Below are 26,034 nucleotides of genomic sequence, written 5' to 3'. Positions count from 1 at the left end.
GATAAATTCTAGTTTTAAGTATTAATGAATCATAAGCACGTTCATCTCATTAGAGTAAACATTTATGGAGCACCTGCCATGAGCAGTTATTGGGATCCTAAATACAAAAGACATCAAAATTGTTTTCAGAGAAGTACTCTTACAATAAGGCATTCAGAGGAATATTTGCAGGTTAAAAACTGATTTTTTTTTAAATGAAGACAGGTAAAGCCAAGAAATGTAGCCTGTATAAAATTTTATAAGGTGTGAAGTTTGCCACAGGGTGGCACTAATACATTTCTATTAAATTATGATATGTTAGAAGTTTTTTCTGTGTTGATCTGTTTTTTTAGTGAATTATAATTAGGTTTAATTTGATATTTTAAAAATTAGTTTACATTAAAAAACACAAGACAGGGGCGCTGGGGTGGCTCACTCTGTTAAGAGTCCGACTTTGGCTCGGGTCATGATCTCGCAGTTTGTGAGTTCGAGCCCTGTGTCAGGCTCTGTACTGACAGCTCAGAGCCTGGAGCCTGCTTCAGATTCTATGTCTCCTTCTCTCTCTGACCCTGCCCCACTCCTGCTCTGTCTCTCTAAAATAAATAACCTTGAAAACACACACACACACACACACACACACACACACACACACACACGGCAGCATTTTTATTTAAGAACCTAAATATTATACATACCTTCATAACCACAGAGCCTGACAGGTATTTCCGTTGTTTTTGTTTTTGTTTTTTTAATGTTGGTTTATTTTTGAGAGAGAGACAGCATGAGCAGGGGAGGGGCAGGGAGAGAGGGAGACACAGAATCCAAAGCAAGCTCCTGGTTCTAAGCTGTCAGCACAGAGCCCTATGCGGGGCTTGAATCCACAAACTGCGAGATCATGACCTGAGCTGAAGTCAGATGCTTAACCAACTGAGCCACCCAGGAAGCCCCCAGGTGACTTCCTTTTTAAAAAACCAAAAATCAAATTATTGAACATAGTGTATATACACATACACACACATACATATATAAATGTTTATGAATATTATAAACACATAATATTTAGGTTCTTAAAAATCCTGTTTTACATTTTTTTGGGGCGCCTGGGTAGCTCAGTCGGTTAAGCGTCCGACTTGGGCTCAGGTCATGATGTCTTGGTTTGTGAGTTCAAGCCCCGGATCGGGCTCTGTGCTGACAATCAGAGCCTAGAGCCTGCTTCGGATTCTGTTTGTCTTCCTCTCTCTCTGCCCCTCACCTGCTCTCGGTCTGTCTCTCTCTGTCTCTCAATAATAAATAAATGTTAAAAAAAATTTTTTTTAAATCCTGTTTTGCATTTTTTAATGTAAACTAATTTTCTAAATGCGTGTATGTGTTTGTGTCTTATTGTATGTGAAATAAGAGAGTGAAATACAATTTACAGAATTGGGTTTATTTTCTGATCTTGTGTCTAACTGAAATTTTAGCTTTTATATTTTATATGAGGGATCCTCAATAGTCCGTTTCTTTGCTCACCTACACCAGAAAAATTTTAGGGGCAGAGAACTTTTATAAAGTATACTCTACCATTTACCCCTGTTTCTTCTCTCAACCATTCTGAATGCACCTGGGGGGCATTACTTCCCTTCCTTCTTAATTAGTTCTCTAGTGAGCTTCTGTTAATGACAATTACATTTACATAATTAATTATTATGTCTTTCTGGTAAAATGACTTCTGTATCATTATGAAATGACCTTTTTATTCCTGGTGATGTTTTTTGCTGTGAATTTTACCCTGTCTGATGCTAAGGAAGCCATTGGTACCTTTTCTTTCGAGTCTTGCTTTTTTATATAATCCGAATTCACCATCTTGTTATTTCTTACCTATTTGTCTCATTTAACTCTTGGTTCCCCCTTTTCTCTTTTCTGCCTTGTTTGAGATTAAAGTTTTTCTTTTTCTTTTTTTAAATGTTTACTTATTTTTGAGAGATAGAGAGAGAACACAAGAAAGAGGGCACCTGCCCTGTGATCTCTAGTCAGCTTTGTCTCCCTAGACTTAGCTTCTCAACTCAGGGTACCTGCTGGGCTCCCCTTGGCTTTCCCCTCCCAGTGTGTAGCCTGGAAACTCAGTCATAGACTCATCTCATTTGTTTTATATATCTTAGGGAATCACTGTTCTTTGTTGCCTGATGTCCACTGTCTTGAACACTATTATTTCATTTTTTTTTTTTCTGGTTTTTTGGTTGCTTCAGGCAGTAGTATAGATTTGGCCCAGGTCATTCCATCTTGTCCAGAGCAAAATATCTACTTCAAGTTTTTACGAGAGGTTTTTTGTTAGTTTCTTTGTATAATTTTTTATTTAAATCTATGCAATAATCTTGAATTGTACTTTAGATTAAGTAGGGAATTAATTACTTTATCTCGAACACATACTATTTAAAGATTCTACCTGTAAATGGATACATTATACATTAAATAATTAATTTTTGTAGGGTTTTTTCCCCTCATAGTTTGGTTAGAAAAGCAATGGCTTTGACTTGTTAACACCTGGAAAGTAAGTCTAATAATGCTAGTTGTAATTTTACTCCTTTAATTACATTATAGTAAAATTTACTAAACTTAAGCTTTTTATAAATTAAAATATATCTGGTAGGTCATCTTCAACACATTTTAAACTGAACATAATTGCATTTCTTTAATACTGTGGAGTTAAAAAGCTAAAGAAATATGTCTCATACAAAGATTCAAGAAATTTTATGAAACAAAGTTACAATCATTTCTTGAGTGCCTACTATGTGAGAGGAACTTCACAAAATTACTTTTTATACTCACAATTAATTTATTAGACAGATGTTGTTGTCCCCATTTGAAAGATGAGGAAATTTCATACAATAGGATCGTATAACTTGCCCAAAGTTACAGAGTAAGTATTCACACAAGCTGGATTCACACAAGCCAAACAACTAAAACTCAAAAGTATTTTATTATCCCATGCTGATTAAAGCTCTTCACTTTGTAAAGAGCTTAAGATCTTCCAAACTTTAGGAGAATGAGTTTTAATAATAGATTTATTGATAAGTTTTAGTCCATTAGCATGTCAAATAGTAATATCTTATAAATTTTGCCTCCTATCCTATAAATAACATAATGACAACTTCATGTCACATTTCAAGTCTGATAATAACTTAAATTTTGAAGCACTTTGCAATTTTCATGGCTTTCACGTATTTTTATCTCAATTAATTATCATAACCACACTGGTTAATGCATTAGCCCCATTTTGTTCAAAGTCTATCACTTGGCTTAGGTTCCCGTGATTCTTAGACCAGTATTTTTTCTATTATCCCAAGCTAGCCTTTCTGCATCATTAGATTATTTTATTAAAACAAACAAAACCAAAGTGGCACCCATGTAAAGTAACCAAGTTTTTTCCCAAGTTTATGACAATACTTCCGAAAAATAAGGTTTGATTTTTATATTTGGGAAGGTATTGAAAATTTCGCTTACCATATTAGTGTCATTTTCTTTTGTTTTGCAGCCTTGCAGGACACCTCACTGAATGTGATGCTCAGAGTATTGGTGGAAAATTCATAAGCTGGGATTGGATGCCAGACTGGTAGGTTATCAACACATGTATATATAAAGTTTATATAGCACTTACATTTTAGAAATTTTATTATGTATATATTAAATTGTATTTCATTATTTTCTTAATTTATATTGTTTATTTGCATTATATATTGTTTTCATATTGTGATACACAAACTATATATCCTAGCCATCATTATCTTATTAGGATCCAGAGCTAAGTTTCAAGAGAATTCTTTTTGGCACCTTAAAAATCATATTTCCCTGAGATAATATACAATATTTTATATTACTATTATTATGGTCTCTGGTTTCTTATTAAGCTGACCTTTGTACCTGTTAATGAGTTGAATTGTGTCCCCCAAAGATATGTTCAAATTCTAACTCCCAGGACCTTAGAATGTTACCTTATTTGGAGAGAGGGTCTTTACAGAGATAGTCAAGTCAAAATGAGATCATTACAATAGGCCTCAATCCAATAGGATTGGTGTTCTGATAAAAAAAAAAAAAAAGAAATTTGGACAAAGAAAAAGACACACACAGAGGGAAGACAATGTGAAGACACACAGAGAGAACAACATGTAAAGACAGGACTGGAGTGATGCATCTATAAACAAAGTAACACCAAAGATTGTTGACAAACCACCAGAAGCTTAGGAAGGAAAGGAAGGATTTTTCCCTAGAGCTGTCAAAGAGAACATGGCCCTGCTCGTCTACACCTCAATTTCAAACTAATAGCCTCCAGAACTGAGATAGTACATTTCTGTTGCTTTAAGACACCCAGAGTTTGGTACTTTGTTACAATACCCCTAGGAAAATAATATAGTGCCTAAAATAGAGTCTCTCTGTTTAAGGACAAAATATACTAAATATGTATTACTGGAACCTTGTATAAATATATATCTAAATATACACTGGAACCTTGAAATACCAGGACCCTATTCCATCCAGGGCTCTGCTGTGAGAAGGTTCTTGGTCCCAACTCTAAGAAGCTCCTGCAACAAGAGCCAGCTTACCAATGTGAAACTTACAATACATAGGCCTTTGCCTCTAGTAACAATTAGGGATCTATACATGACATTCCAGACCCCAGTCTAGACAGTGGTCTTTCCAGTCTTGTCTCCCATTCTTTCCCTGATCCTTGTCCAGAGCCAAGCAGGTGCTATCACTCTTCTCCTCCTCTTTGGCTGTCATACGGTACCAGACTAGTAGGAAGCAATAAATACATGAGGGTTACAAGCAACAATGGGAAATGTGTCCTTAGCCCTTTACTCATATTTGTCTGTATTTTATCTCTGAGAATGATCATTTGCTTTTGCAGTGTTTTCCCCTACTTGGTAACAGATGACTTATCTGATAGTTTTTGTTTGTTTATAATTTTATTTTTACCTCAAATTCATTAGCTTCTGTTAGAGACTTATACATTTCTGATGGTGATGTGGTCAGTCTCTTACTGACCTAGACTCAGGTCTCTTCCATGCTCTCCCTTATCTCATCAGTCATCAGTAAGGTCAATTTTTACTCCATAATATCCTTCATTTTCTTCCTTTTATATTCATCCAAATTTTCCAGTTTTCTTATCTAGCTTCTAAAGGCTATTGTAGAATCTTATGTGGATTCTGAAGGCCATGTAGATTCTCAAGACCATTAGCTGGTCTCCATGCCTCTTGTTTCCAATGTAACAGCTTTGCAACTGTAAAACAAATAGTTGAAGTACAAGAAATCTGACTTCTTAGATTTTATCATCTTGGTTTTATCTTTTCAACCAAATTATAAACTCTCTGAGGGCGTGGATCTTTGCATTCCTACAGATTTATCAGATGCACCATTCAGCCCAGAATAACAATGAGAAAGCATGAACTTTAGAGATATTGCCTAGAATCCTGGTTCTACCACTTATTAGCTCTGTGAGATGGGACAAGTTACTCAACCTTTATGTTCCTCAATGTCACTCATCTGCAGAGTAAGGAAAATGGTAATATCTACTCTGAATGGATTATTATGGAAGATGAGTGAATAAAGCACTTAAAACAGTACCAAAAATGAATAGTAACTTTTCAATAAAATGTTCATTATCTTATTGTCTTACACTTCGATGTTCATCAAATATTTGGAGACTAATAAAAGATAAGTTGCGTTAACACAAGAATAGAAGCACCTATCTGAACCTATTTTATCTGAACGTGTGTTGCACCTCTCACTTAAGGTGGTGTAGTCCTGAGTCTTGTTGAGTTCCATGAGTATAAAATAAGGGTAATAATACCTACCCATAGGATTGTTGTAGAGATTACTATAAATAGGTTGCTCTTGGTCAGGGCTGAATCCAGTGTCTGACACATGGTAAATGTGTAAGTAAATGGTACCCAGGAGAAAGAGTGATAATGGTAGTATTAATAGTAGTGAGGCAGCAGTAGCAGTGATGGCGTGGCAGTAATAATAGCAATAATGGTAGTAACAGGAAGAAGCAGGATTTTACTTAGTTTTTGGTGTGTATGGAACATATCAGCAACTGGAAGTAGCTTGGGGGTTGTGAGGAAAAGGCGAAGATTTTCTTGACAGTCCGAGAGAGGTGATGGTTGAAGTCATGGGAATGGATGAGGTGCCTTTGAGTGTGAAGAGAACAGTACTGGGACAATCAGGGCATCTAGGGAATGCAAGGACAAGGGGAAAGTTGAGGATCGTGGAGAGAGTGTAGTTCAAATTCTTACCCATCAAATCCGGAGAGTGTGGGAGGAAGAAAACAACTTGTAAGGTGGGAAGCTGTGATTAGAGAGTGCCAGACAGTAAGAGAAAGTAGTCAAGGAAGTCAGTGACCTGCCTCGGCCACTATTACAGTCATTTCTCAACCATTTCCTCATCTTTCCGTCTTAATCAGAATTATCTTCCCTTTAACAGCTAAAAAAAATAAATATATACTTACGTTAATGAAATTAAAAACACTGTATTTTAATGCTATGGCTGAATGCTATGGTCCATTAAAACCAATTGGCAATACGTCATGAAGAAAATATGGACACGCTGGAGAGAAACAAATATGCTTTTCATTTTAAGAAGCAAATTATGGCCTGAAAGTTATATTGTGAAGCTGAGGACATACATTTGACAGGAGAAATTGAGAAAGCATGGAATGTGCCTTTACTCAATATATTTGGAATCCTTTGCTGAACTCTAACATGTACCAGTGCTTTAGAGAAAGAAACATTTTTTAATTGGTGAACCCAAAAGTTACGTCCTAAATTATTATATATATATATATATATATGTATATATTTGAACACATATATATGTTCATTGTGACTTTCTCTGAAAATTATTTTCTAAGTATTTTTTTAAATATGAAGGTTTTATCAAAAAGCAATTTTTGCTTCAGCAATTCAGATAATATTGATTAATGTCTATTTGATTTCGATGTTGTCAATGCTTTAGTCAGTTTGTTCCAAATGAAACATATTTCTCTTGGCTTCCTGCTTTTGCTGTAAACAACCTGAAAAGCAATTATAAATTAAAAATCATCCCTATTCAGGTAAATAGTAAGATTATATTTATTTATTATTTCGATATTTCTCTCTTTTTTGTCTCTATATACTGTTTTTAAATATATTGTTTAAACAAAGTATTCACTACAATATAAATATAGCAACTATTATACCTAGAACAACCAAAACTGATCTACAGAACAACCAAAACTGATCTTCTCTAAGAATAGTTCCAAGGATACTATCTTAGACACCTTCCTTATAATGGTTGCTGTTGCCATTAAGCATTGCACATGGCCTTTTAAAATTTATACTTTTTATTTATGATACTTAAACATGCAGTGGTCATAATGCAATATAAAATAGCTTCAATTAGTATACATATTCTTTTTCCACTTCAATCTTTAAAATAATAATAATAAACTCCCAGTGAACCTTTACCCTGCAAATGACCTGATATGACATATTTGAACTTGCAGTGAACTTTCACATGAACTTTCAGTTATCCTCTGAGAAATATAACAGATGGAAAATAGGCAGATTTTTCAAATATTTTTAGATGCAGTGCTTGGACATGTTTAACAGAGACAACAAGGCCGACTATCTCTTTCCAGTGTTTACTTTGCTGACTTTATTGTACTGCATGCTGTTTACTTACATTATATGCATGAATTAAGAGGTTCAGTTATAGTTCTGTTTGACCAGCATCTTGATTTAAAAAAATTTTTTTTAACATTTATTTATTTTTGAGAGACAGAGACAGAGCACGAGTGGGGAAGGGACAGAGAGGGAGACACAGAATTGGAAGCAGACTCCAGGCTCTGAGCTGTCAGTACAGAGCCCAACGTGGGGCTCAAATCCACGAACTGTGAGATCATGACCTGAGCTGAAGTCGGAGGCTTAACTGACTGAGCCATCCAGGTGCCCTGACCAGGATCTTGATTTTAAACCAGCACTTGTATATGTGTTTAAAGATGAGGCTAAGAGGGTCATAAAATATAACAAATTGTGAGAGAACTTTATCGAACTTATTGAAATAATACTGCTTCAAATCATTTAGATATGAGGGACTTTCAAGGATCTATTTCAGATTTTAGAATATGAATCAGCTATAATGTCTTTCACTTTGAATGGTTTGTAGCTGGAAATTCAGTTCAAAATACACATAGTTTTTGAACGGTTATTTGGGAAAGGAAGAGGAAAATTAAGGGAGCACTAGCTATTGTTTATAACTGCTATGGTATGAGATAGGCTTCTTGGAGGTATTTAATCTTAGCAACTCTCTTCCCTAAGTAGTTATCTTATTCATTTTGCACAACAGGAAAGGGAGACAGAGAGGTTGCGTAACTTGCCTGAGAAGACACAGCTAAACTGGGGAATTAAATCCGGGTCTCCAAGACTTTCAAGTCCTTTCTCGTGCAACAAGTTTGTGGTCCCAAGAACAAAATATTTTGTTTGGTTAAATGAATGCTAAAGATAAAAGTGTGATTATGCTGTAATACTTCTATAATCTTTGTTTTGAGAATTTAAAGAGTTTATTTCTTTGTCTTTGTTGCATAATGTTGCTAAATAAGTTAGGTATAAAACTTGCAGACTGCTCTCAGTGATATAAAGATAGTAACTGAGACTGTTGCTTCTCTTGAAAATTTCCTATTGTTTGCAAAAAAACTATACATCTATTACATTTACCAAATAATGCAGGCATTTATATTATTTATCCACTGATATGCATCTCCTTGCTTAGAATCAATTCTTATTAACGCCCACTTTATTCTCAGACCATAATTTATTTATCCTGAATAATGTTTTAGATGTAGTTTAGTTCAGAGAGAGATTATACTTAATGGACATAGATATGTATAAAGTAGCGCACAATTGCATTTATAAGATCAGAATGTGAACTGTATTAAGCTGTAATTAGTCCCTCTTTCCTGACACTTCACTTAGCAACAACAATATCATTGGTGAGGAAAATAAAGATCTTTCCATTTCACAAGGATGTACTCAGAAGCTTGAAGGACCTGTTGTGATCTTGTCAGTGACATAGTTTAAATGGATAGCAAGTTAGGGGCACCTGGGTGGCTCAGTTTGTTAAACATCTGACTTCAGCCCAGGTTATGATCTCACAGCTTGTGATTTCGAGCCCCGCATCGAGATCTGGGCTGACAGCTCATAGCCTGGACCCTGCTTTGGATTCTGTGTCTCCCTCTGTCTCTGCCCCTCACCCCACTTACATTCTGTCTCTCTCTCTCTCTCTCTCTCTCTCTCTCTCTCTCTCAAAAATAAATAAACATTAAAAACCATTTTTTTTACATGGATAGCAAGTTAAAGTAAGTTGTTACTCATTTTAAGGGAATTTGTAATACATTCCTTTCTTTAACTTTTTAGCTCATTTATTAAAAACAGCTTTTAATGAAAAGTAATGAACAGTTTTCATATTAAAATAAGTGATCCTGTTTTTCTCTCCAGTGTTTAGGTATTGAAGGTGGAACAGTGTAGGTTCAAGGAGCAAAAGGTCTCTTCCTTCTTCCTTTTACAGCTGATCCTTCAACAACATGGGTTTGAACTGCACTGGTCCACTTACACATGGATTATTTCCGATGTATATAGTACAGTACTGTATATTTTCTATTGCTTATCATATTCCTAATGATATTTTCTTTAGCTTTCTTTATTGTAAGAATATAGTATATAACACATATAACATACAAAATATGTGGTAATTGATTATTTTGTTAGTAAGGCTTCAGTAGGCTATTAATAGTTTATTTTGGGGGAAGTCAAAAATTATACGTGGATTTTTTTTTAAATTTTTTTTTTTCAACGTTTATTTATTTTTGGGACAGAGAGAGAGCATGAACGGGGGAGGGGCAGAGAGAGAGGGAGACACAGAATCGGAAACAGGCTCCAGGCTCTGAGCCATCAGCCCAGAGCCTGACGCGGGGCTCAAACTCACGGACCGCGAGATCGTGACCTGGCTGAAGTCGGACGCTTAACCGACTGCGCCACCCAGGTGCCCCTATATGTGGATTTTTGATTGCATAGGGAATCAGTGCTCCTAACCCCCGTGTTGTTCAAGGGTCAACTATATAAGGTCTTTTCTCTTGTGTTATTTTGTTATTTGTTTAGAGGTCAGGTGGAAAGCACATAAATTTCCCTCTGTATGATAGGGTGATTTAGTTAGGGATAAAGTTATGATTTCCTGTAGAAAGTAGGCAGAAAACATCGTAGAGAGATAAGCCCACGACTATCTTTGATTTCTTGAAATTAGTTAAGAAAATTGGTATATGTAAACTCTAAAACTTACATTTATAATATTGCAATTCCTTAGATTTAGGGTAATCATTATCTGTACAAAGCTAGTTGTGTATGGTGGCACCACAATTATAAAACATAGAGAAGGACTGTGGAGTAGGTATTGAAGTATTAATACAGAGAATATATATCTGTATATTAAAAATAATGTTTCGTTTTTTGATATGGTATGTCCAAAACTGTGATATGTCCATGACAGAAAACATAAAATTTAGGCATACATGCTTTTTTATCTTCTTGCTTTAAAATAAACTCTGAAAGCTACAAAGTGATGCAACCTCTAAAAATAAAAGTGTCAAATTCGGGGGCACCCGAATGGCCCAGTCAGTTAAGTGTCTGACTCATGATCTCAGTTCAGGTCTTGGTCTCAGGGTAGTGAGTTCAAGCCCCGCGTTGGGTTCCATGCTGGGCCTACTTAAAAAAAAAAGAAAAAAAGAAAAATACAAAGTGTCAGCTTAAAAAAACAAACTGTTTAATATAGTTTTTACATTAATTTTTAAATTAATAATCTACATGTGTACTATTTAGGATTTTTTTATTGCAAGTGACAGAAATGTAATTCAAACCGACATAAAAAGGAGTGGCAGTCACATGCAAACTTGAACACAGATTATATTGTATACCGTTTTTGCCTCTTTTTTAAACATAACATTAGGGGTATTTCATCATAATTAATTTTACTTTTTACCTTTTTTTTAATTTACTTTCTTACATTATTTCAAAAGTGCTCTATAGCATTCCATTATCTGCATGTATCATATTATATTTATTTACTTTTACTTTTTTTAACGTTTATTATTTATTTTTGAGAGACAGAGTGAGAGGAGGGCGGGGCAGAGAGAGAGGGAGACACAGAATCCAAAGCAGGCTCCAGGCTCCAGGCTGTCGGCTGAGAGCCCAATACAGGGCTCAAACCCATGAGCTGTGAGATCATGACCTGGGCCGAAGTCAGATGCTTAACCGACTGAGCCACCCAGGCGTCCCTATTGTAGTGTATTTAAATATTCCTTTCTTGTTTGACATTTAGATTGTTTCCAGTAGAGTATTTCCAAAGTCTCTGTCCATGTAGAAGAAAAAGCTTGATTGGAAGCTTAACAGAAATAAACTTTAAAGCCCCCAAAATATTTCTCTAAATTCAGAAATGTAATCTTATACCCCCCTCTAATTTATTAAAGCTTTCACTTGACTTCTATGAAGGTCATTATTTCATATTAGAAAAGATTACCTTATTTATGTATGCACTCAGAATAGATACAATTGTTTCCGATAATAGTTATGTGATCCATTCCTAGGGCATATTATTGTTGGCATAGATTAATATCATTGTTTATATTTATAACCTTGTCTTAGCAGGTAAGCAAGTGCTTGTTACCATGATGATTTCAGAGCAACTGCTGTCTGCACAATGGAAGGTCCAAAAAGCAACTAAAAAGGGAAGGAGAACAGCTGAAAGTTTTTTGAAAAGGTTGGCACATGAAACAAAATGATGGGTTTTCCAGTCTATTTTAAAGCACGTTAGCGATCAGATTATTTCACAAGGATCGTTATTATAATGACTTAACGTTTTCCCCTAATGTATCTATACATTCACTCATCACGTTATGTATTAAGTGGAGAGTGACCTGCCCCAACAGTTTTGTAGTTCAGTATGCTCAGATAAGCAAGTTTTAGTAAAGTTTTATGGATGTTAGCCTCTTTCTCTTAACCTAGAGATGATGTTTAGAAAGATAACAGGTGATAGAATCAAAGCAACAGACCCTTTGACAGGTCAAATGGTACATCCGCCTGTTTTTGTCTCTGGAGGAAACTTCATTTGTCCTAGAAATTTCTCTTTAAACATATCCAAATAAAGAAATATTATAATTTTGTAGCCAAACTTAATTATTTAACAATTTTTATAAAATTTTTGATGCTAGAACCAAATCATTTACATGTTATTTACACTAGTGATGCTTCCTACCATGTAAGTACCCCCAAATTATTTCATTTTTATCAATAGTGGTGATCAAAAACATTTAAAAGTAAAAAACAACATAAACAGGAAACTGAGTGAAAATAACCTGTGATCCCTTAGCAGAGAGTTAGAGTGTTTTTAAATTAAAGATTTGGGGTGCATGGGTGGCTTAGTCAGCTAAGCATCTGACTCTTGATTTTAGCTCAGGTCCTGGTCCCAGGGTCATGGGATTGAGCCCCATGTTGGCCTCAGTGCTGAGCATGGAGCCTGCTTGAGATTCTCTCTCTCTCTCTCTCTCTCTCTCTCTGTCTCTCTTCTCCTGCCCCTCTCCCCCACTCACTTTTTCTCTCGAATTAAAGTGTTTTTTAATTAAAATTTAAGATAATTACAATCTGCATTTTTAAGGCTATCTATATAATTAATTAATTAACTAGTTGTCTCTTTCAACATTTGAGTCCCTTACTACATAGCAGTGACTTCTGGGCCCTGGGTATATAGCTGTGAGCAGGACAGACAAGGTAGCTATCCTCATGGTGTTTAGTAATATGGATAGACATTAAACTAATAACCCACAAATAAAGAATTGAAAAGTACTTTGAAGAAATATTAAAGGGTATTATGAAAAAGAATAATAAAGAAGCATAATTTCAATTTAGCAGTTAAGGAAGGTTTTATTTTATTTTTTTTAATTTTTTTAAAGTTTATTTATTTATTTTGAGAGAGAGAGACAGAGCACACCAGTCGGGGAAGGGCAGAGAGAGAGAATCCCAAGCAGGCTCCTCACTGCAAGCGCAGAGCACAACGCAGGGCTTGAACTCACGAACTGTGAGATTATGACCTGAGCTGAACTGAAGAGCCAAGACCCGGATGCTTCACCCACTGAGCCACTCAGGTGCCCCAAGGAAGGTTTTATTAAGTGATGTTTGAACAAGGCAACCTGAATGATGGGTGCCTTCTTAGGCACCTACATAAGATAAAAGGCATGAAAACACAGTTATATGTCACAATATCTGGCACATATTATTCAGTAAATATTGTTGAATGAATGAATGACTATTCCAAAAATCAGAAAATAAAGCAAACGTTAAAACGGGAAGTGTAAAACAGTATTTTAAAAGTTAAGTCAAAATCACAGTTGTGCAAATAAATGTAAATGCCGTAGACTGCTCAATTAAAAGATAGTCTCTTAGAATAGATTAAAATCAAAGTTCAACTAAGTGTTATGATGCACAGTGAAACCAAACAATGCAAGAAAGTTGGAAGAATCAGTAAGCAAGGAATAAGAAAAAGAAGGACAAGAAGGTAGGGGAGAATGAGAAGGGAAAAAATAAGAGGGAAATGATATTGACAGTAAGGTAGGATTCAAATGGCATAAAATGTATCATTCACAATGAAGATAATGTGGTTATGCCCTTTCATGTGCTAAATAACAAAGCATTAAGACATTTACGTCTCTTTAGATACGTAAAGAGAAAGAGAAATACAATTGCCGAGGAAGATTTTAACATCTTCATATTTATTGAGTTAAATGATAATGATTATTGGGGCGCCTGGGTGGCGCAGTCGGTTGGGCGTCCGACTTCAGCCAGGTCACGATCTCGCGGTCCGTGAGTTCGAGCCCCGCGTCGGGCTCTGGGCTGATGGCTCAGAGCCTGGAGCCTGTTTCCGATTCTGTGTCTCCCTCTCTCTCTGCCCCTCCCCCGTTCATGCTCTGTCTCTCTCTGTCCCAAAAATAAATAAACGTTGAAAAAAAAAATTTAAAAAAAAATGATAATGATTATTTATTTTTATTTATTATTTATTATTAAATAAATGATTAAAAAGAACACAGAAGGGGCACCTGGGTGGCGCAGTCGGTTAAGCGTCCGACTTCAGCCAGGTCACGATCTTGCGGTCCGTGAGTTTGAGCCCCGCGTCAGGCTCTGGGCTGATGGCTCAGAGCCTGGAGCCTGTTTCCGATTCTGTGTCTCCCTCTCTCTCTGCCCCTCCCCCGTTCATGCTCTGTCTCTCTCTGTCCCAAAAATAAATAAACGTTGAAAAAAAAAATTAAAAAAAAAAAAAAAAAGAACACAGAATATTGGGATAATACAAAAGTTGAATTAAAAGCTACAGATAGAACATTCTCCCCCACACAAGACAAGTATGTACCTTGTTTTTAAGCATCCTCAAAGCTACCTTAATCTGTTTCAGAAAGTAGCAATTTTATAGACCACATTCTTTGATCATATGTTCAATACACCAAATTAATAACAAAACTTTCAAAAACAACCAAACCCCAAAACTCTAGTCTCTAAGAAATGTCAAAAGTACTTGCACCCTGTGGTGCCAGAGTGGCGCAGTCAGTTAAGTGCTTTGGCTCAGGTCATGATCTCTCGGGTTCGTGAGTTTGAGCCCGGCATCAGGCTCTGCGCTTGGGATTCCGTCTCTCCTTCTCTGTCCCTCCCCTGTTTGTGCTCACACGTGTGTTCTCCCTGTCTTTCAAAATAAATACATAAACTTAAAAAAAAAAAAAGTATTTGCACATGTAATTATTGTATCAAGGAGAAAATCTTCAACATTAGACTGTTTAGAAAATAAAAGACATTGAGGCTATTAACATATCAAATGTTGTGGTTTGAAGCTAAGGCTATATTCAAGAGTGACTTGATAGACTTAAAGGCCCCAGATTGCCCTAGGGCTTTAGCTGTAATTGTTGTTGACATCCAAAAATGGGTGACCTTGATCAAGAACGAAAACTAAGGGAATGTTGGAATGGATCCACTGTAAATTCATGAATACTTTTTTCTTTTCCTTCTCTTTTAATGATTCTGATTTTAAGAGGAAAAAAAAATCTCATTTGGTCCTTGAGCACGTGCCAACCTCCCTTTTTTATCGTGGAGCCAGCTCGCTATCGGCAGGCTCAGACGGTCCCACCAGAAACAATATTTGGCTGGAATCTGGTAATGCTTGTTTTCACTTTATTTATTTATTTATTTATTTATTTATTTATTTATTTATTTATTTATTTATAATTACTGAAGTATAGTTGACAATGTTACATTAGTTGCAGGTGTGCATCGTAGTGATCCAACAATTCTGCATGTTACGCAGTGTTCGGCACCCTCAGTGTAGTCATGGTACAGCATTATTGCGGTATTTTTGCGTCTGTTCCCCATGCTGTACTTTTCATCTCCATGACTTATTTAGTTTATACCTGGACGTTTGCACCTCTTAATCTCACGTGCTTATTTTTATCATATCCTTTGCTGCAGAACTCATGTTTGAAGACGCTGGTGTGGAAAATTAGAGTGGGGTTCAGTCTTCAAATTTTAGGATATGAAGAAACATATGGAACATAAACTGAAACAAATTTAAATGGAGTAAGTAAAATACAAGATTTCTTATTCCAGTGTAAAAGAATTGGTTTTGCATATTCTTAATCACTTATGTATGAAAGCATTTATTATAAAGACCAACCTAGCTAAGTTTTAATGGGCTATGAATTTTGGGTTACTTCTGTTTTATAGTGTGTATTGTTTTTAATTGATTGTTCTATAACAAGCTCGTTAATTCAGTTTGAAATTTCTGTATGCCTGTGGCAAAACTTTATTCATTTCCTTTCTCATTATACCGTTAATGGTGTAGCTGTTATGGTTAGGCTCTCTGGGTGCCACATATATGGTTTTCTTAAAAAGTTTTTAGACAGCTATGAATATTTAAATTTTTAACTTCTAGCTAGTTAGTACATGTTGTTCCTTAGCAGTAAAAACAAATGATGTTCCTTCCATTCTTGCTGGAAAATTTCTAGCTATTCCCTGGAAAAGGAATCAGAGATTCAGAATTGTTTTTTGCTTACACTGAAAGCATTCAACATATAAAGTATGTCAAAATCTATTGTGAGCACCCATTAAAAATCAATTGCATTAATCTAATACAAGGCATTTTGAATTTTTTTTTTTTGAGAGAGAGAGGGTGTGAAGGAGTGGCAGGAAGAGAGAGGAAGGGAGAAAGAGAGAGACAGAGAGAGAGACAGACAGACAGAGAGAGGCAGGGCTCAAGCTCACCAGATGCGGGACTCGAACCCACGAACCATGAGATCATGACCTGAGCCAAAGTCAGAGGCTTAACTGACTGAGCCATCCAGGCACCAAGATTAGTTTTTAAAATGACCAAATTAAACAAAATGAAGTATGGTCAATGTCTCATTAAATTATGGATAATTAAGTTGACCTTGCCTAGGAACTTTCTTTCCCTCTCCATATATTTATTCCAAGCAACATTATTATAGGTGTGTCTTATATAAACTTTCTAATTATAAGTCTAACCCTTTTGAATAATTTTTTTAGGACTTTTTAACTCTGACAGTCTTATTCACAAAGGTTTGACCATATTATTATTCTGGATTATTTGTAGATATCTTGGCGTGTAGTGACTTCTGTCACTTAAGAAGTATTAATCAAAGATGGGAAAGTATATGGGAAACATCAATTACAGAGTCACAGTAACACTAATTGAGAGGGTAGTGCGTGGCAGGCACTGTTCCAAGTGTTCTACTTGTATTTTTTTCTTTTTTTAAAGTTTATCTATTTATTCTGAGAGGGAGAGAGCAAGCACGAGTGAAGGAGCAGCAGAGAGAGAGGGAAAGAGAATCCCAAGCAGGCTCCACACTGAGCATGGAACTCGATCTAATGACCGTGAAATCATGACCTGACCCGAAATCAAGAGTATGATGCTTAACCCATCGAGCCATCCAGGCGCCCCTACTTGTATTTTCATTTAGCCCTCACAACAACACTTTTAGGTAGATCTGTTAGTATTTCTATTTTATAAATGAGGAAACAGATGCAGAGAGATTGAATAATTTGTCTCAGGTCAAACGGCTAATGAGGGGCAGGGTCAGATTTTGAACTCCCTGCAGTCCAGTTCTAGCTTCTGCACTTTTAACCTCTAGGAGCAAGAGTTTCATTTTAGTGTAGAATCAATGAAAAAGATCTAAAGCTTCTGTAACTGAATTATTAAGGCTTGAATGCCATAAAAAGATAATTTATTAAATTTTAAAAAAGGAAAATAATATTGTTCCTTATAATCCCAGATATGTTAAAATAGCATGGTTCAAATGTCTGTGTTACAATCTTTATTGACACTCTTCTCTATTTAGGAATTTTCTCTTTTGTACAAAATAGAAAGCTCAACAAGATATTGGCCAAATTTTTTATTTTGACAAAATTTTTAGAGAATTCTTAGTTGCATAATTTTTGCAGTCTGTTATTCATTTCATTTTATGAAGCCCCACTCCACTCCGCAAATGCCAGGAACTCCTGTGTTTTATTTTGTAGACTAGCATGTGGTAAGGTCGGGATTTAAACTTAGGGACTATTGAGAATTATATGGGAAATTTTAGGTGCCTGATAAAACCCAGAAGCAGGAAGCAGGTGTCAGAGTGTAGTTATTTCACTCTACCTAGGAATATGTGCTCTATGAGCGGCTAGGTGGTTTAACTGACATACATAATTCACTGAATTAGAATTAGTGAATGTAGAACTTAATATGAAAGGTTATTGTGAAAGCCAACTTTAAAACATTTTTAATTAATTGATTCGTTTTTATTAATTTTTTTTTAGCATGGGCCACACACAATGTTATGTTAGTTTCAGGTGTGCAAATGGTGATTCACCTTCTCTATACATGATGCTATGCTTACCACAGCGTAGCTGCTATCTGAAAGCCAACTTTTAATCTGTTGTTTGGAAGGTGCTTTGTATTAAAGGCTGCTTGAAAACAGTACATGTGTCTATTTTTCATGATGTATCCATAAAGCTCAATTTAGTCACATAATTAAATTGTCAAACAGATTCATTAAGTTGGTTTTAGACTGAGAAATTGATAGTAAACATAATGGGAAAAGTAGAAGTTTACTTTAATTATTGGTCATTAAAATAATTATGTCTCGTATTTGTCCTTGAAGAAATGTTTCACATCTGATGCCATATTGTTTCATCATAGTAGCTCTGTGAAGTAGTTAGGAAGCTGATATGATCTTCATTTGACTAAAAAGGCAAATTAAGTTGTGGGGAAATGAACTGACTTAATGAAAGACAAGCAGGTCTTTAGAATAACAGGCAGAACTAGACCTTAGACTTCCACTCCTTTCTAGTGACCTTTCAGATGACCACACGTTTCAGAGAAGATCATTGCTAAATCCTTAAAAAGTCTCAAGTAAGACATTGTTTATTTATATATTTATGTATTATAACTCTGTTTCAAACTAGGATAACTGACTCATTCTATAATAAACTGTCCAATGGCTATAGATCATGTATGATGTAGATGTCCTTTAAGAGGAATTGAACTATAGCAATGATACACATATCATTTAAAATCATCTGTCATATGAAGAAAGTAATAGGCCTCAATTAAATAAAAGAGATAGAAAATGGAAAAAAGTAAAGGGGTTTTTCAAATAGAATTTTAGCGATTTTTTCAAGCTATCATCATTCCCATGTGTCAAGTTATATTCCTAAGATAAAATTTATTATTAATAATTTATGGAGGACCAAGAGTGTTATCGTTTAATAAGGTGTTTATTTTTGTGGACAAGCATGGCATAATTGGGAAAACCTATAATAATAAACTCTTTATAGTGATCATGCAAATCAGAGATAATTATATGGTCCAGAAATATATCTTCTTTCATGGTATGCAAATACAGGCTTGTTTCATATTTTGCAGTAGACATCTGTTAATTTCTACTCTTTGTTAATAGGGTCCTGGAGAAGTAGTCCTTTGACTTTCAGGACATCATAAACAGAAGAAGGCATTAGAAATTTTTTCAAGAGAAATTGCACAAGCAGGGCCTGCCTGGAATGGGTAAATATGCATATTTTTACAGTTAAAATATGTACATATATTTTACAGGTATAGCTGTAAGAACCTCTTACTTTCTTATCACTGACATCAATTATAATATTCATTATTTGACCCTTCTGAACTTGGCAGTGTATGCCAATGGTCAAGCCATATTCATAGCCCTTTTGCCTTTGAATACCTTTAAACATTTGTTGCGTATATGCCCTTTCTCATAATACTTACTTAAAGTTTATCAAAAATTTTAAAACATCTTGACGTTAAGTATGGGCATATATATTTGCCCGTTACGTGTATGCCAAATGGTGGATTTAGGTTATAGTCCCAAACAAAGCAACCTGGTAAAGTTTATCTTGGGTTTGCTCTGCCGAAGCAGCACACCCGTCCTGTGTCCCACAGGACAGGTCCCTGTGTCCCCCCACATCAGGATCCCATTTCCCCCAGAAAACGGTCTCTTCTTTCTTAGTACCCTCTGAACAGGTCTCAGGGCGACCTGTGCCATGCTACCTCCAAGCCTACAGGATTTCTTTCCTCCCTTGCTCTTGCTGTCCTCTCACAAGTGAAGTAGACCTGCTGTGACCACAGGACCAGGCTTCTCAAGGCTTCAGTTTTGCTAATGCAATGAGCTCATTCATTCATTGGCACATTACATCTGAAAGGCTTTGAATTCCTACATTTTGCATATGGAGAGATTGAGGCGCAGAGAGGTGAAGTGGGTAAAATGAGAGAAAATAAGAACCTTCCTTTGGCTTCCAAGAAGAGAAGTAAAATTTTCTAGAAAGTGTCATGGGGAAAAGTTCTGTTCTATTTCCACTTCTTTCCTCATTCTCTACCAATGTTTAAAAATGGAGGGGGAAATGAATTTTGACTAGGCAAGACTTACGTTTTAAAATGAAAACAAAGCAAAAATCAGTAAGTGGGACTACATTAAACTAAAAAGCTTCTGCACAGGAAAGGAAATGATCAACAAAATGAGAAGGCAATCTATGGAATGAGGGAAGTTATTTGCAAGTCATATTTCTGATAAGGGAGTAATATTCAAAATATATAAGGAACTTGTACAACTCAATAAAAAAAACAGTGCAATTAAAAAATGGGCAGAGGACTTGAATAGACATTTTCCAAAGATGACACATAAATGGCCAATAAATACATGAAAAGGGGCTCAATATCACTAACATGAGAGAAATACAAATCAAAACCACAATGAGGTATTATCCCACACCTGTTAGAATGGGTATTATCAAAAAGACAGGAGACAACAAAGGATACAGAAAAAAAGGGAATCCTTGTGCACTGTTGGTGGGAATGTATATTGTTGCAGCCACTCTAGAAAACAGTATGGAGGTTCTTCAACAAATTAAAACCAGAACTACCATATGATCCAGCAATGCCACTTCTAGCTATATATTCCAAAATGAAATCCCTATCTCAAAGAGATATATGCACCCTCCCATGTTCATTGCAGCACTATTTACAACAGCCATGGCATGGAAACCATCTAAGTGTCCGTCAACAGATGAATAGATAAAGAAAATGTGGTTGGTATATATACACAATGGAGTATTATTCGGCCATAAAAAAGAAGGAAATCCTGTCATTTGCAGCATCGTGAATGGACCTTGAGGGCATTATTAGTGAAATAATTCAGATTGAGACAGACAAATACTAAATGGTTTCATTTATATGTGAAATCTAAAAACATTGAACTTCTAGAAACAGAGACTAAAATGAAGACTGTCAGGGGCTGAGGTGTGAGGGAAATGGGGAGATGTTGGCCAAAGGGCACAAACTTTCAGTTATGGTACGAGTAAGTTCCAGGGATCTAACATACAACATGGTGACAGTACTATACAATACTATACAATACTATAGTTAACAATACTGTATTGTATACTCCAAAATGGCTATGAGGGTAGAACCTTAATATTCTCGCCACCGTAACAACAACAAAATGGTAATTATGTGAAATGAAAGATGTGCTAACTAACCTTATTGTGGTAAACGCTTCACAATATAGACATAAATCATCATATTATCCACCTTAAATTTATACAGTGTTGTATGTCAGTTCCATTTCAATAATGCTGGAAAAAATTAAAACAAGAAACACGTTATGGAAATGGAGGCAACCAAAAACCATTTCGAAGTGGCATGAACTTTGGGAAGGAGTTTAGGAATTCTGGGGATTGCTCTTAAATGTCCTCATTCTACATCCTTTTTTTTTTTTTTTTTAATTTTGTTTTTCAACGTTTATTTATTTTTGGGACAGAGAGAGACAGAGCATGAACGGGGGAGGGGCAGAGAGAGAGGGAGACACAGAATCGGAAACAGGCTCCAGGCTCTGAGCCATCAGCCCAGAGCCCCACGCGGGGCTCGAACTCACGGACCGCGAGATCATGACCTGGCTGAAGTCGGACGCTTAACCGACTGCGCCACCCAGGCGCCCCCTGAGATTTCTTTTTTTTTTTTTTCTCTTCTAGTGGAAAGTAGGGCACACGATAGTCTATTTTTCCGAGGCACAACATGGGGACAGGTCGACAAAATTTTATGTAATGCCTATTAAGAGTTTCCAGCTTTCTGCTTTCAGTATCTGTGCCTTCACTGCTCAAAGCCCACCTTCAGCAACTGAGTTCCACATCTGAGATTGCAGCACGCCATTTCAAGGTACCAAATTCTATTTAGGTGAAGCTTCTTGGTCTCAAACAGAATTCTAGCTAGTTTAAGTGGAAAGAGATTTATTGAAGGATATTAGTGGCTCCCAGAATCTTGCGAGAGCCATAGAACCCAGTTTTGGGTCTCACTCAGTCAAAAACAAACAAAACAAAACAATCAGGCAAAAAACAGTGGTTTCAAACGATGCATGAATGGATAAAAAAGATGTGATATATATATTATTATTAATATGTTCTATATTATTATATATTAATATATTATATTAATTTATTTATATATTATGTATTAATATACAGTACATTGTATTTATTAATACATTATATTATATTAATTAATATATTATATATTATTAATTATACATATATGTATATATATGTATATATATGTATATATAATGGAATAATAGCCATAAAAAAGAATTAAATCTTGCCATACATGACAACATGGGTGGGCCGTGAGGGTATTATGCTAAGTGAAATAAGCCAGGCAAAGACAAATACCATAGAATTTCACTTATATGTGGGATCTAAAAACCAAACAAATGAAGAAACAAACAACAACAAAAGAGAAAAACAGACTTACAAATACAGAGAACAAACTGGTGGTTGTTGGCAAAGGGGAAGGGGTGGGGGATGATCACGGGTGAGGGCGATGAAGAGTTACAAATGTAGTTACAAAATAAGTTACAGGAATGAAAAGTACAGCATAGGGAAGGTTGTCATACACTTATCATGGTGAGCATTTCATAATGTATCTGATTGTTGAATAACTGCGGTACCCTTGAAACTAATTTAATACGATATGTCAGCTACACTTCAACTAAAAAGAAAAAAGAAAAACAGTGGTTGTAGGGAGCCTGTAGGGCACCAGGCAGGTAGGACACTAAGTGGCAGCGAGCCTACTTCATTGTCTCGGAGGAACCGCTTGGCCACACCACTGTGCTCTCCGAAAGAGACAAGCTCCTGGCATGCAGCGGCCCCCTCTCGTTGCTCATTTCTCATCCTGCCTGCCAGGAACTCAGATGCCTCTGCCTGCCAGGAACTCAGGCCACCTGCCTGCACCCAACTGCAAGAAGACTGGGGAATGTTGGTGTCAAAATGAGAGAGAAGGAGCCAACTTGCAGAATCTGCCACAGTTTCCTGCGTCCTTACAAATTCATTGTGAGAATTCAGGCAAGGTATTTAACCTCTCTACTAATCCATCTTCCTAATACTTAACGTGAGGATTTTGGACGCCATGAATTCCAAGAATCCTTACAGTAATACAAATCTGTCCCTGAACTAGTTACAACTCTGGCTTCTGGTGATAGAACCTTACATGAACTAGTGAAGGTCGGTGCATGGTATTTGTTGACTCTTATAACCTAGATGTGGGAAGAGTAAGGGTGCAGTTAGCTTTAGGGGTGTCCAGCTCGTCTGGCCTCTCACTTGCTCCCCTTTCTGTGTCTGTATGTTATTCTATGAAGACCAGTTTCTTTGGGAAGCTGGAGAAGCAGCCAAGGCTTGTATCCAAACTATCCTGAAATCATAAAGGAAAAGAATTCTTCTCTCCCAGAATCAGTTTCTAAAGTTCCGAAGGCCTTTTTAATTAGCCACGCTTGGTTTGTATGCCGACTCCTGTGGCCAGAGGAGTGGAGTCTTTAACCAGAGAAGACACCGCACACAGGTATGGCCATCAGATAATTTGTTCTGAGGCAATCAGGCACCCAGTGTGACCAGGGCAGAGTCTAAGAGCTAGTGTGCCACAATATGTGATGTGGGATTTATTCATTTGTTTTCATTTCAGATACTCCAAATGAAATAAAATTCAATTATTTTTGTGAATCTCCATGTTGTGTGGGGCTTGATAAGAGATACGAACACCACATATGATTCAGAATCTGCATTCAGGGAACTTAAAATTTAATGGTAGAGATCAAAGCAAATAGAGGCACATGAAGTCCTGACGGTAAACAAACAATATAATGGCTTTAGGGAAAGATCTGAATCCTAAAGCAGATGAATATGGAACTTGAAGGTCATATGGAAAATAGTTTTGCCAGCCATTTTGACCCAAATCATATTCCCAAGCCAAATATAATCGGTATTTGTATTTTAAGATCAACCGATCTTATGATCAAAACTTCATAGGTGAAAAAGAAATGTATATTTTTTCTTGAACTTTTGGCCTTTATCTTTTTTTCTTGGATGTTGTCTATGTTGGTATATAGACAGCCTTTTCTTTTCTTTTGGAAAGTCACAGAATTGTACCGAAATATATTTTGCCTTTAGCAATAAATGTGATAGTATGGTTCTTTGGTCTTATGTTTTCTGAACATAGTTTGTATAAAAGAAAGAAAAAAAAAAACACCTATTTTGTCCCTAGACTCAAGGAATAGGTAGCTCTCTCTAAAATTTATCTGGACTGAATTTTGCATATTGAATTGTATTATGTTGACAATTAGATTGTTGGAAAAGTGTGAAAAGTTGCAGTCAGTCTGTGTTTTGGTTCATCATACAAATGAACTTCTTGGTTTTATAATCTGAAGCACATGCATATTAAGTAGATAAAATTAATTGCAGTAAATCCTGGCAATAATCCGGATGTTTCAATAATGTCACATTGTTAATTCTGAGTTTACTTGTAACACTGTTGCATAAGGGTCTTACTTTTACATTTTTAGTTTGGTTGGCCCCTGCTTCTCCGATCATTAATTGCATTGATTAGATTTCATTTAATTAGATTGTATACTTCGATGTTATGTCAAACTTTTTTGAATGCATTTTGCACCCTTTTCACTATGGGCAATCTATATAGATTTAGGTGGTGGTTTATATATACTCTATTTCTTTCTTGGAATTTTTATTGTGATAGGCAATAACCAATTTGTATACTTTAGTGATGACCGAGGATCCCTCCTTGCTTTTAGAGTGGATATATCCATCCCAATAATATTTTGAGCGATTACCAAAATCATTTTAATGACTGTTTACTCCAGCATTTATGTCCCTTTTTCATTGTAGGGTAAATGGTCCTTAAAACTAAATGGGAATCTTTAACATTCCAGGGATTTAACCCACAATTTTTGATGAACACCAGTGCTCTAAAAAGAATTGCTGTCTTGGTGTAAATAAAAATCAGAATCCTGGCATTACAATCTAATTGAGAAATCTGGAGAGACAGGTTATTAGAGATCAAATGTGCCCTCATGGAGCAAAAGAAAACAAAAACAATGGCAGTGAGGAGTTGGGGCGCCTGGGTGGCTCATTCAGTCAAGCATCTCACTCTTGGCTTCAGCTCAGGTCATGATCTCAGGGTTCGTGAGTTCGAGCCCTGAATCGGACTCCATGCTGACAGTACAGAGTCTGCTTGGGATTCTCTCCCTCCCTCCCTCTTTGCCCCTCCCCTGCTCATGTGAGCTCGCTCTCTCTCTCTCTCTCTCTCTCTTTCTCAAAATAAATAAGCTTAAGAAAGAACAAAAACAATGATAGTGAGGGATATAGGATGTTGTGGAAAAATACAGCAGGAACACCCAACCCAGTCTAAGCATATCAGAGCAGTGACAACTTAAACTGAGAATCAAAAGATTCCTAGGAGTGATACTTAGCCTTGTGAAAAAAATTCTAGTCAGAGGAAACAGCACGCGTGAAAGTCCAGAGGTGAAAGAGAGGTTGGCAGTTCTGGAAAAACCAAAGTTCTCTTCAGCTGCAGCACAGACATGGGGTCAGCTCGGGGAAGAGGGGTTAGGAAACCGATGCCAGGAGAGGCCTAATGTGGGATAAGATTAGCAAGACTAAGCGGAATGGGCGGATCACAGACCTCTATGAGGCTGAATTCCCAGGACTTACTGTTTAACTGGATTTGAGAAACAAGGGAGAGAAGGACGTGAAAGATCATTCTGGGTTGGACCCTGGGTGGATGGTGGTACCACTCACAGAGGAGGACCCTGGGGCAAGAAGCAGGTTTGGGGGAGTCTGTGGGACTTTTCAAGACATCTAGGCTGCCAAGGAGATACCAAGGAGGCATCAGTGTGTGTGCGTGTGTGTGTATATATATATATTTCATATCAATGTGCAGGGGATTTGCAAATGACTGTCCTTTAAGATAAGCTTACAGAGATCTCCCAGAAGAAGCAATAAAAACTAGGACAGAATGCTTTTAAAAATTCAAGGAAAGAAAGTATTTCCAAAAGGATTGAATGGTCATGGTGTCAAATGCTATACGGAGGTCAAGTAAGATAAAAACTGAAAA

General features: G+C 36.3%; 1 protein-coding gene across 14 annotated transcripts in view; it reads left to right on the top strand.

Annotated features, from left to right (window-relative positions):
• The window catches only part of LRAT (lecithin retinol acyltransferase), a 263,547-nt gene that overhangs the window by 136,823 nt on the left and 100,690 nt on the right, over positions 1-26,034 (top strand). For 8 of the 14 annotated variants that reach the window (XM_045055757.1, XM_045055756.1, XM_045055754.1 and 5 more), the window contains 7 exons: positions 3,491-3,568; positions 11,685-11,796; positions 15,104-15,224; positions 15,537-15,644; positions 19,028-19,131; positions 21,719-21,795; positions 22,818-22,981. The gene's annotated coding sequence lies outside the window, so the exon portion shown is untranslated. Of the gene's footprint in view, positions 1-3,490; positions 3,569-11,684; positions 11,797-15,103; positions 15,225-15,536; positions 15,645-19,027; positions 19,132-21,704; positions 22,005-22,817; positions 22,982-23,269; positions 23,470-26,034 lie in introns of those variants that run through there. The other 6 variants (XR_006596653.1, XR_006596657.1, XR_006596655.1 and 3 more) reach the window with 3 other exon arrangements.

This window comes from Felis catus, chromosome B1, assembly GCF_018350175.1.
Source record: "Felis catus isolate Fca126 chromosome B1, F.catus_Fca126_mat1.0, whole genome shotgun sequence".
Classification (NCBI taxonomy): domain Eukaryota; kingdom Metazoa; phylum Chordata; class Mammalia; order Carnivora; family Felidae; genus Felis; species Felis catus.
The sequence above is the reverse complement of the archived record's forward strand: the minus strand, read 5'-3'. Positions and strand labels throughout refer to the sequence as shown.